The sequence below is a fragment of the Vulpes vulpes genome, chromosome 3, assembly GCF_048418805.1.
Source record: "Vulpes vulpes isolate BD-2025 chromosome 3, VulVul3, whole genome shotgun sequence".
Lineage (NCBI taxonomy): Eukaryota > Metazoa > Chordata > Mammalia > Carnivora > Canidae > Vulpes > Vulpes vulpes.
The window spans coordinates 123,842,608-123,855,421 of record NC_132782.1 but is presented as its reverse complement, the minus strand read 5'-3'; positions in this window follow the sequence as shown (position 1 = coordinate 123,855,421).

Sequence of the window (12,814 nt, the reverse complement as noted above, 5' to 3'; positions counted from 1 at the left end):
GTTCCCCACAACCAATGCGTCTTCGGCAACTGTTCTACTTTTCTTTAGCCTTGGCAAGCTATTCAGAACAACATTTCCTTCTTTTCATTCTGATGCTGGGCGATTGTTTGGTGCTGATACGACACTGGCTTTTCCCATAATTTAGCCTAGAGAGTTTTACACTAGGGAGTTCCAGTGTGTTTAGATTGTAAAGCTTTTTCTGAGCGCTTTTGTAATAGAACTCCATCTTCTAACAGCACCAGCAAAATTGTTTTAAATAATTTTTCCTGGGAATGTTCATTAAAATTCAGTTCAGTTTTAATGTACATGGTTTATTATCATTTTTCCCCCAAAGACAAATTGAAACCTGTAGAGAGATTGTCATTTCCTGTTCGATGTGTTGTTGTTCCTGTGTACAATGTCAGCCTTTTCATTTACGTTTATGCCATTCCACGGGGGTAAGTAACTTCCTGATTAGTCATTAGTCCACCTCTTGGAAAACTAATATAATCCTACATGTCATGTGAGTTATGTTAGGGGTAAAGAATTATGGGATCATGTGTAAGTATAAGAGAGTTGCCCTTTATCATAGTGTAATGTATATATCACAAAATTGTGATTATTTTATATCAGGTTCTCATGTTCTTATTTCTTCTTGATATGCCCAATGAGCTGGTCAGTAGGTTTTATTTTTTAAAAGATGTTTATTTATTTATTCATGAGAGAGAGACAGAGAGGCAGAGACACAGGTAGAGGGAGAAGCAGGCCCCATGCAAGAAGCCCGACGTGGGACTCGATCCCTGGACCCCTGGATCACGCCCTGAGCCAAAGACAGACGCTCAACCACTGAGCTACCCAGTGCCCCAGGTTAATAGGTTTTAAAACGTATTCCTAGAAGAAGCAGGCAGACAATTGTGGGAGACACTGGATTCCCTGAGAGACAAATCTTTCAGTAGGTTATGTTTGCTTTTATAATGAACTGCTATGAGTTTGTGCTCTGAATAGATCTTCTGCCTTCTATAGTAGATTTTAGAAATATCTGCATTTTTTAATGCGTATTAGACATCTGGATATGTTCTGTTCCTATGGCATAATGGTCTCTAAACTTTCCAGTTCACATACATCATAATAGAATTTTGAAGAGGTTTGTGTCCCTCTTGCATGTTGGTACAGCTGAAAATTTTTATTATTGTAAGTACAAATAGTTGCAGAGAATGCAATTTTCTTCATGTTGTAAATATTCTACTGAAAAATAAATCCGCTATATTACTTCTTTAATAGTAATTAATATGGTCTAAATACCATAGCAATTTAGTGTTCCCACCATCTCCTTAAAAAGTAAATCGTTAAGGGGTGCCTGGGTGACTCAGTCAGTTAAGTGTCTGCCTTCTGCTCAGGTCATGATCCCTGGGTCCTGGAATGGAGACCAGGGTTCAGCTCCCTGCTCAGCAAGGAGTCTTCTCCTCTGCCCCTCCCCCCTCTTGTGCGAGTGCTCTCTCTCTCTCTCTCTCTCTGTCTCTCAAATAAATAGAATCTTAAAAAAAAAATAAAAATATTTCCTGTGACCATGAAGCCCAAACTTTTTTTGAAATAAGTGACTATTGTAATTATTATTAATATGCAGTTGGTCAAAAAAAGTCATACCATCTGACTTCAAATTTAACATAATTTTATTAGAAATACATCTCAATGAGATGGATGTAAGATGAATCAGGCTTTAAATTTTTTAATTTCTACTTTTTTACCTTTTGTTTTGGGTCTTTTATTTTACAATTAGTGCTTCTTATTGCTTACTAGTATATTGTTATTAGTATAGTTATTGCTTATTGCTGGAATGAGACCAGTTTAGCATCAATAAATCCTATAGTTTTATTTTTGTACTTGTAGATCCTAAGAAGCCTTATTCATATACATAAGTAGATAGCTCTGGAAGGAGGGCTTTTGTTTGTTTAAATAGGAATTTACTGAGATGCCCGGGTGGCTCAGCGGTTGAGCGTCTGCCTTTGGCTTAGGGCATGATCCTGGGATCTGGGATCGAGTCCCACATCGGGATCCCTGCATGGAGCCTGCTTCTCCCTCTGCCTATGTCTCTGCCTCTCTCACCCTCTGTGACTCTCATGAATAAATAAATAAAAATCTTTCAAAAAAAAAGAGAATTTACTTAAACTTTTTCCATTGTTTCTGAGTCATATGGCCCAAATCACTGTGTATCTTCATTTAAAAATTGGAGATTTATTAGTGAACAACTTAATGAGGTCTTGAACTTGGCCACTACTTCCCACTACCTGTCTTCTTGGACCTTCTAAATGAGAAACTGAGATTTCAAAAGGATCTCAAAAGGCTCACCAACACCTCCCAGATCCCACTACCCTCTCAGCCCGAGTGTAACTCCTATTATTTGCTGCTTCTCTGACTAGCCAGTCAGTAGGCAGTCAGCAAGCAATATACCTGTTGACTCGACTCCTCCAGCTTGCATCGAGACAGAGACATAGTGGCTTCTAGGTGACTCAGTGAGTGGAAGCTAAGCTCCAGATGCTGTTTCTATAGTGGAATGACAGCCTACATGCCTATCTTTATCTGTAAAATGTGGGTAATATTAATATCTACCTCACAGGATTGATTCAAGAGTCATTTGGGATGACACATGTGAGGCTTCTTGGGATATTTAAAACTGTTACACAAATATTAGTTGTTCCATGTTGAAGGTATTCGAATATCATCTGTCCTAACACTCTTGGTCAGATAAATTTGGTCTGCTTACAGAGGATGATGCTAAGAAATGTACAAAAGGGGCACCTGGGTGGCTCAATGGTTGATCTGCCTTTGGCTCAGGTCTTGATCCCAGGGTCTTGTGGGGAGCCTATGTTTCTATGTCTCTGCCTCTGTCTGTGTGTCCCTCATGAACAAATAAATGAAATCTTTAAAAAAAAAGAAAAGAAAAGAAATATACACAAATGCAGCCCACCCATTTGGACCTGTCACTGCTTCTTGTTCTCTGATCACTTGGTTCCTCAGCAAGGATCTTGTTAACCTCAGTAGGCCCCCCTTGCTTTCATGAGCGTTTGGACACTGAGAGTTACTTCTCCGAGCAGTCTCTCCTAAGATAGTTTTTGGTGCTTTGTCTCTCATTTCATGTGTGATATAGTGTTGTGCAAGAGGCCCTTCTATCCTCTTCCTTGGTCTCTTGCAGGCTGGACTGATCACAGACAACAACCCCTCCCAGGAGAAAGCAGATGGGATAAATTATGTATGCAAATAGAAGAGAATTTAAGTAGATCAGCCTGTTCAGTAAAAAGAGTGGATAAAATTAGACTTTAAATTAAGGAAGTTTAAGGAAAAGTGACTAGAGGGATTTAACAACCCGTTGTGTGCAACTTTCTTTGGGCATTAATAGTTTATTTTTCTTTAAGTAAAAATATTGATTAGCAATATTTCCATGGTGAAAGATCAGAAGAATTAAATAATTCTTAACATATAATTTGTTTTATCTTTTTCTATTTTTTTCTTCTTTATTTCAAACTCATTTTGAGGGGCACCTGGTGGCTCAGTGGTTAAGCATCTGCTTTTGGCTCAGGTCATGATCCTGGAGTCTTAGGATCGAGTCCCACATCAGGCCCCTGCAGGGAGGCTGCTTCTCCCTCTGCCTGTGTCTCTGCCTCTCTCTGTGTGTCTCAAGATTTTGCCTCAGATTGAAACTATATAACACTGTTGCAGTAAATTCACTTGCGTGATATTGAGTAGAAAATTCTTTCACAGACTCCAGAGTCAATCAGTTTGCACCTTGAAGACAGGATTTGATGACATTTAATACCAGATAGCTTGATTAAAATGTTGGGAAAGGTTATTGAGTCAGTTGACATTTACTGTGTATCCACTGAGAGTATGACACTGTAGCATTTATTAAGTATGGGGCACTTTATGGATCTGAAAGACTCCTCTGAAGTGAGACTTATTCTAAACCTTTTAACCTTTACTTGTGCTTGGGTCAGAGGGAATAGTGACATCCAGTCATTAATAAAGAACTGAACTAGGGGGATGCCTGGGTGGCTCAGTGGTTGAGTGTCTGCCTTTGGCTCAGGGCATGATCCTGGGATCTGAGATCGAGTCCCACATTCGGCTTCCTGAGGGGACCCTGCTTCTTCTTTCTCTGCCTTTGTCTCTGCCTCTCTCTCTCCATGTCTCTCGTGAATAAATAAAATCTTAAAAAAAAAAAAAGAAATGAGCTAGGGATATAGGGAATAATATGTTAGGAGACTAGACATAATTAGATATGGGTAACTCCAGATTAACAGTACAGTGCAAGAAATCTTATGGATGCTCAGTTAACATTTGTTGTCAAGGCCCTTCAGACATCCTTGCTTTTCCAAAATCTTTTCTGCAAACAGTACATTTGAGCTTGTCTGGACTCTGAAGTTCATCTCATAATATTTTCTCTTTACAAAAGGAAATACATTCTTAGGTCTTTTGAGACTGTTGTTGTTTTTTTACATTTATAGTTCCCCTATAACTTAAGTTTTCAAAAAACCTACAGTTGTTCTATTTTTTTTTGAAATATTATTGTGGTAAAATATATATCACACTACCTTGATCATTTTAACCATTTTAAATGTACACTCAGTGGCATTAAGTACATTCATGATGTTGTGTCACTGTTTTTCTAGCTGAACAGAATTCCTAATGTGCCTGTGACAAAGATGGATGAAGTATTAGGTGAGAAGTAGTCACAGTCAGCTTAAAGGATAGACATCTCTTAATCACAGAATACTTATTAGGAGACACAAATATATACAATATATGAATTGAGTAGATCCTGAATACCATCCCAAAGAGTCAGGAAAGCCCCATAGCTATTGTGTAATATGCAGCATGAGATCTTTATTGGAATAGGATTATCTTATGTCAGGCTGACAAAAACTTGGCATTGATGCATAATTAATGAACTGGGAAATGGATTAATGAGATTTCTCTCTAATTAATGTTTCCCTAATATTTGGCATGAAAGCAAAGCTGCATTAATTAGTAGAGTGGATGTTGTGTGTGTGTGTGTGTGTGTGTGTGTGTGTGTGATTGTGTGTGGGTGTTGGGTGTCTTCCTGTGGATGTAGCTTAACATACTTCATTTGCTGTGTTTCCCTTTCTTTGCTCTTACCCTCCTTCCTCATTTCCACTTGCTCATCATCCTTGTTCTTCTCAGGACTGCCATTATGTCTTTGTATGTGGGTGAAGGGGAAGCACTGACAGCTTGAGTGATTCCATTTTTAGATGGATGTTTGAGTATATATGAATTAATCAATATTTCCTAATCTGGGTAGTGAAAGCCCTTCCTTTTTCTTAGAGCAAAGAGAACATTATGCTCTGTGTGTTCAGCTTAACTACCATTAATGTTAATTAAATCATGCAGGCAAAGCCCCTTTCTTGAGTTGATAACATGCTCTAGTGTACATCATTGTCAATTATACATCAACTCTTTAATCATCTTGGGAAGCAGGAATGGTAAATCCCCCTGCTGAGTGAAAGCACCTCATGTAGGGATTATTGGCCAGCATTGGGATCTGAACTTAAAATCTTAATTCTTTCTTTCCCTTCAAACTTATTCTACTAGTGTTAATTAAGTCAAATATCCCCCTATGAAGTAAGCAAGTGTGTGCATGTGTGTGTGCTTGTGCATGTGTGTGTGCGTGTGTGTGTTTTGTATGGGATGAGGAAGAGGTGAAGACAAAGGAATAGTGAAGGCTAAGAGGTGGAATATTTCTGCATTCATATTTGAGGGGTAAAAAATGTGTAGTTCATTTTTCCAAAATCTTGAGTTTGAACATGTCTTTGCAGATTTAGGATCTTCCATGTAATATATAGAGTTTTGTTTCTGGACATGAAATAGCCACTGTTGGAAGATTTACTTCCTATGTGGCTAAATATTTCCTCATTCAACAGACATTCATGAAATCTATGATGATGATGATGCCGTCAAGGAGTTCTCTGACTAGTGGGAGAAATGGACACCTAAACAGGTACTTAAAAGTGCATGAGGGAGTGCCATTCAGTTTGCTAGAGCTTACATTCCAGCTAGGGAGAGATGAAAAGTAAGGCCGGAGGGCTAGGGAGAGGCCACACCGGATAAAGAACTATCTTTATCACCGGATAAAGAACTGCCATCACCAACAAGGGTCTGAAATGCTGGAAGTAGAGTTCTCACTCCCGGGAACAGTTAACTTGAGCCTTCCATCCCTTGCTTCTAGCCAGGCATTGAGTCTTCTGCTAGCACCTTGTGCATCTGCCAGCAGATTGGAGATGAGATGGGGGAGTTAGGCCTGGACCGATACTGCGGTGGCACACTTCACGTCTCCCTGCAGTGGCCATACACCCACCTTAATGCCTGAATTCCCAGGACAACAATTAATAGTGTCCTCTTTCACTCTTAGCAGTGTCCTGATTTAGACAATAAGTCGTATGATCACCCTAATTTCTCCCACATTCTATTGGTCAGGATTCAATCACATAGTCCCATCTGACTTCAAGGGAGGCAGGGAAATTTATGTGATGGGAAGGAAAAAGCAATAGATTTTGGCAAATGGGAGGCACTTCCTGCTGCCAATGTGAAGGAGGTGAAGCTTTCTCCTCTGTACCCATTGACTTTGAACCATTGCCACTTAAATTCCGATGTTCCTTTGAAACCTTCTGGTTTATTTTAAAAATTCATTTGAATTTTTGAGTTCTGCTCCATTATATGTTTGTCTATTTCTTAAAATAAAAAATATTGTGCTTTCTTCAAAAATCCTCACAAATAATGCTCCAGGAATATTTGCCATGGTTACTTGACATATGATCAACTCCTGGAACAGCTGTATGAATAGCCAGTTTGAGACACACACCACTGAACAGTCTTAGGCAGAAGAGTGAACCGGCCAGATTTTCATTGAAAAAGACCACTCTGACAGCTTTGTGGAGTGTAGATTCCAGGAGGCAAAGAACAGAGAAGCCAATTCAGATTCTTATAGTTATCTGAGAGAAAGAAGACAAAGGATCTGATCAGTGCTGGTAGGGATGTTAAGAGATTAAATCGGGAGGGCTAAACCAAAACTAAATCACTGATAAATCTGACTATATAAAAATTAAATGCTTCAGCAAAAACATCCTAACATTAAGTTTGAAAGGTGAAGTACAAACAGGAAAAAAAAAATGGGTGACACACTTATGAATGATGAAAAGGTTGATTTCCTAATATACAAATGAGCCTAATATACAAATTGAGTCTCCTATGACTCAATAGGAGAAAGCATTCTAATAGAAAAATGGACACAGCAATTTGTCAAAGAATATAGATGGTCTGCGAAATGTTAAAGCCTTACTAACGACCATAAAATAGGAATGAGGGATGCCTGGGTGACTCAGTGGTTGCGTATCTGCCTTTGGCTCAGCTTGTGATCTAGGGGTCCTGGGATCAAGTTCCACATAGGGCACCCCAAGGGGAGCCTGCTTCTCCCTCTGTCTATGTCTCTGCTTTTCTCTATGTGTCTCTCATGAATTGATACAATTTTTAAAAAAAATTTTAAAAATAGGGATCCCTGGGTGGCGCAGCGTTTTGGCGCCTGCCTTTGGCCCAGGGCGCGATCCTGGAGACCCGGGATCGAATCCCACATCAGGCTCCCGGTGCATGGAGCCTGCTTCTCCCTCTGCCTGTGTCTCTGCCTCTCTCTCTCTCTCTCTCTGTATGACTATCATAAATAAATAAAAATTTAAAAAAAATTTTAAAAATAGACATGAAAAGATGAGAGCTATTTTTTATTATCAAATTAATAGAGAAGGTCTCATAATAGCACACAATGTGTGTACAAGGTATTAACATTAGTGCTGTCAATAACAGTCAAAAATGAAAAAAATAATAATTTCCTTCAATGGGAAATTTGTCAAATAAATTCTGACATATCCCCTCAATGGAATATTATGCAATTACTACATTATTGTGTGTGTCTATTTTAATTGAAATAGATACTCATGACCCACTAGTAAGTGAAAACAAAAGATTGTCAAACTCCTTGTGTAACATGCCTCACTTTCTGTAAAATTGTCTACACATATGTGCAGGAATGTGCATGTGTACATACAGAGATATCTGTAAGCCTTTTCAACAAAATATTAAAACAGTGCCTATTTCTAGATGGTCGATTTCAAGATGATTTTTACTTTTTTTTTCTGTGTCTTTTTATATTGTTCTGAAATTTGAAAATAGACTCGTATCAATTATAACTGTTAAGTAAATAAAACTTTATTATTTGGGGGGAAGAAAACAGCAGTTCTTTTTATCCTTTGGAGTAAGAAATGAGGAGAGCTTGATGACTGGGTATAATTGGAAAGTGAAAGAGAAGGGTTGGTCAAGGATGACTTCCGGTTCTCTTATCCTTGCAATTCTCTGGCACTGGTTGAAGGGCAACCCTCCATTGCCTACTCTTTCTCCCCATTGTCATTCCTTACACTTTTCAACTTCTCATCTTTCATTCTGCCCCTGCTACTGCTGGTCCCACCATCGGGTCCTCCGTATGCGCTGCCTGATTTCAGAATGCTCTCTTCGTCTAACTTTCTTAGCTGAGTGGCAGGAGATGAGAGATGAGAGATGTTGCTGGAAACGACTGACCCAAGTCCTGTTAAGTTGGCCTGGGTTGCTTTGATGCCAACACGTGCTGGAGGTCCCAGTCTGGCGTCAGAGAAGATGGATGTGTCCACTACCCAAGTTTAAGAGGGGCCCAGTACTGGGCCCATAGTTTTCAAAGTAGTAGTAACACCCCTCGAGAGGGTAAGGATTACCAGAGGTCTGCAAAGTTTGATGAGAGGCAGGAAAGCTCCTTTTCACCTGAGCAGGAGGTTGAGCAGTGGAAGTGAAGGCCAGTGCCAGTTAACAACGTAAGAGGAATTGCCAACACATGCTTTTACAGGATTGCAGTTTTGCCTTACAATTTTTTTTAAAAGCCAGGTTATGCAGACACAAACCTAAATACTATCTGTGTAAAATGTAAATGTTAAACCTAAGAGCTCTTTATTGGTCAAGAAACATGAACAATTGAGGGCAGAGGTGTGTCGGCTTCTTGAATCTTATTCTTGTTGCCATTTAAGGCTGACTCATCCCAGCCTTCAAGGGCCAGGGCATTTCTTAGTATGCATTGAACTCATGCCAAACTATTGTTTCACACTGTTATTGTCTAAAAGACAACGTGTACTAGAAACGTGAAACAGGAAATGTCCATCTGAACTTATTACGGTAGAAGAAATTTTCCAGAGTCCATATGCTGATGTAATTATTTTCAGATATTTTTTTAAAAGGGATTTAGTGACTAGATCTTTGAAACAATGTCTTCACTGTCCTGGGCAGAGTGTATAGCTGTCTTGTAGAAGAATAGAGCCCTACAATTGCCACAATAGGGTTTCACATTGTTTTTGTATTTGGTTTTAAGGATTTTTTTTTATTTGCTCAGTGTGTGTGTGTGTGTGTGAAGTAAATATATATTTGAGTGTCTTGATCTCTATTTTCTTTGAAGGGTCCTTAATTATTTTACACTGAATTTTTTCTCCATCCTCAAAGTCTATGGCACATATTCTATTTCCTTCTTCCAGGACTGTGCTTTGTGCCGTTTCCTATAAATAGCAGTAGGCAACTTCAGTAGACACTCGCTGGTTGGTTCAGTGTTCTTACAGTACTTATAGTGGACATTTCTTAGCATAATTAATCTCTTTGTAAAAAAATTTGGTCCCATTCTCATCAGCACCATTGTAGTGCTTTGAAAGGAACTGAAATGCTGTACTCTTTCAAGTGTTGAGGATTAAAGCTTAAACTGGGTGTCAGGATAAGGTGAAGGGGAAAAAGCCTTCACAAATCTGGTAATTTTTTCTCCTGAGAAGTAAAAAACAACTAGCTGTACTCTAGAAAAGAAAGGAAACAGTAATCACGATCTTTTCTCCCCTACTCTCACTGTTTTCAGTTTAGAGCAAAGTAGAAGCCAGCCAGTTTTTTAGTTTGACAGTGTATTTAAGGACAGGATTGGATATATAAGCATCAAGAAGCAGAGGTCTTTAATTCAGGTATGATTGTGTCTTTTCTTTCTTTTAATTTAAGTACTGTCTTTTCTTTCTTTTAATTTAAGCTTGTTTTATGTTTATTTGAGTCTGTGATCTTTTTTCATCCTATACCCTATGTACCTAACAAGCTCCTATGTACCCAACAAGCTCCATTTCATCCCATTTTGCAATTCTTTTTCTTCAGTTTTACAGAATCCCAGAAATCCTCTTTTCGAGTTAAAATGCTGTCACTTAGTAGCATTAACTCTAATGTCAGTTTGAACTTCTTTTTTCCAGCATACTCTGCAGCGTGAAATCTTAAGAGTAACTGTAGAAAATGAATGATTGGTGTTCAGCCAAGCTTTGCCTGTGTCTTTCCACGACCAAAAACAATTAGGCGAAAAGGGAAAAATTCAATTGGCTATTGTTTTATCTGCCTGGTCCAAACAGCCTGTATGAATATTTTGAGAACTTTTTTTGTACCTTGATGGTTGCATTTTCATTATGTAGCTATAGCAAGAAGATTTCAGTGAGAAAGTTTCATCTTTTAAAAAAATAGTGATTTGAGAAACAAATGAGGTCAATGGGCTTCTTATTTTAGGAAGGGGGGTAGTAGGGACGATGGAGTAAGAGGAAGTCCTATGTCAGAGGGCTCTGTGCACACTTTCCTGACATACCTCAGCTATGTGTAAATGTAATCTGTTATTTTAACTATTCACAACAGTTGCATTTTGTCCTTTCTCACATTAAATTATAAAACCAATAACTAAATACGGCAAATCTTTATTTTTCAAAGATTCCTCCCCCAAATCCCCCAGTCTCTAACAGGTTGCATTTCATTTTTTCCAAAGACCTCCAAAGCTACCAGATTACTGTTAAAAAAAATAAACACGTTTTGAGAGTCTACTGACCATCAGCCAGAGAGAAGGTTCTGAGTCATCCAAGTTCTCCAGCTGGCAAAGAAGTATGAAAAAGCTCCTGGCCAGATCTGTAGATGCTGGAACATCCGGGTAAGTTGGGGAAACACATTCATAGAACCCAGTGAAGAAATGAGATGGTAAACACAAGCAGTGCATTTCTGTGCCTCAAGTCAAAGCTCCATATCCAAAAAAAAAAAAAAAAAAAAAAAAACAAGCTCCATATCCAAAGGATGTAAGAACTTAATTTTTTGAGGGGAAGTGGGTGGGGGGATGGGGGACTGGGTGATGGGCATTAAGGAGGGCATGTGATGTAATGAGCACTGGGTGTTGTATGCAACTGATGAATCACTGAACTCTTATCTCTGAAACTAACAATGTACTATATGTTAATTAAATTGAATTTAATAAAATAAAATAAAATTTTTTTCTTCCCCTCCTCCAGCTTATGTATTTAGATTTTGTATTGAAAAAAAAAAAAAGATTTTGTATTGAAATGTTCCCTAGGGATGCCTGGTGGCTCAGTGGTTGAGCATCTGCCTTCGACTCAGAGCCTGATTCCAGGATGGAGTCCCACACTGGGCTCCCTGCAGGAAGGCTGTTTCTCCCCCTGCCTATGTCTCTGCCTCTCTCTCTGTGTGTCTCTCATGAATAAATAAAATATTAAAAAAAAAGAAATGCTCCCTAGATTCATAAAATATTTAAGGAATACAGAAAGAAGAAAGACTCAGGAATCAAAGGAAAGTCACCTAACACAACTTCTATGGGGTGTGTACAGAAAAGCAGGCTCCCTCCAAAGCCCAGTGTTAAATTAACCAGCACTACTTTCTCACCATGTTCTGATTTTGTACTGAATGCAGTGAGTGCAGGAACCCTGAGCAGCAAACATTTATGGATTTCATCTGGGCAAGCACCTATCTTAAAGTTCTGATTTCTAACGGTGTCAGGCAGATTGCTTCAGTAAATCGTACAGTGAATTTTTGAAGTTAAAATTGCAACTTAGAGACACCTGGGTGGCTCTGCAGTCGAGCATCTGCCTTCTGCCCAGGGCGTGGATCCTGGGATCCAGAATAGAGTCCCACATCCACCTCCCTGCATGGAGCCTGCTTCTCCCTTGGCCTGTGTCTCTGCCTCTCTCTCTCTCTCTCTCTCTCTCTCTCTCTGTGTCTCTCATGAATAAATAAATAAAATCTTTTAAAAAATAAAATAAAATAAAATTGCAACTTAAATGTTTACATGTTTGTGGTTTGCTTGAATATTTTCAGAGGAAAAAAATTAATGCTACTTATTTTCAGAAGAGGATGTGATTACAATACCAAAATCCACCAAATGTGAAAGAGTGAAGGAAAACTGTCAGGTGACAACCAATTCTTTTTATTCCAGAGATACAGGTAAGGAATATGAATATCTATATACATGAGAAACTAGAAACTGTGGTTGCCTTTGTGAAAAAGAATTGAGGGTCTAGCAGTCAGAGATACTTTGCATAGTTTGTAATATTGTAATATTTTAATTTCTTTCCTTGTACATATACAGCTTTTTTAAAAGAACAAGTGCTTTTCAAGTGCAAATATTTTCACTGTTAAGTCTATTTCCATAATACTAAAAGTAAGTGCCTGGTTAATAGATTCTGTGCGTTAGCCAGGATGTCCCTTGATTTTGCTTACGTGGTGACACTAGCTCATGTCTGTAAACTCTTTAAAACTCCCAAGGTTGGGATCCCTGGGTGGCGCAGTGGTTTGGCGCCTGCCTTTGGCCCAGGGCTCGATCCTGGAGACCCCGGATCGAATCCCACGTCGGGCTCCCAGTGCATGGAGCCTGCTTCTCCCTCTGCCTATGTCTCTGCCTCTCTCTCTCTCTCTCTCTGTGACTATC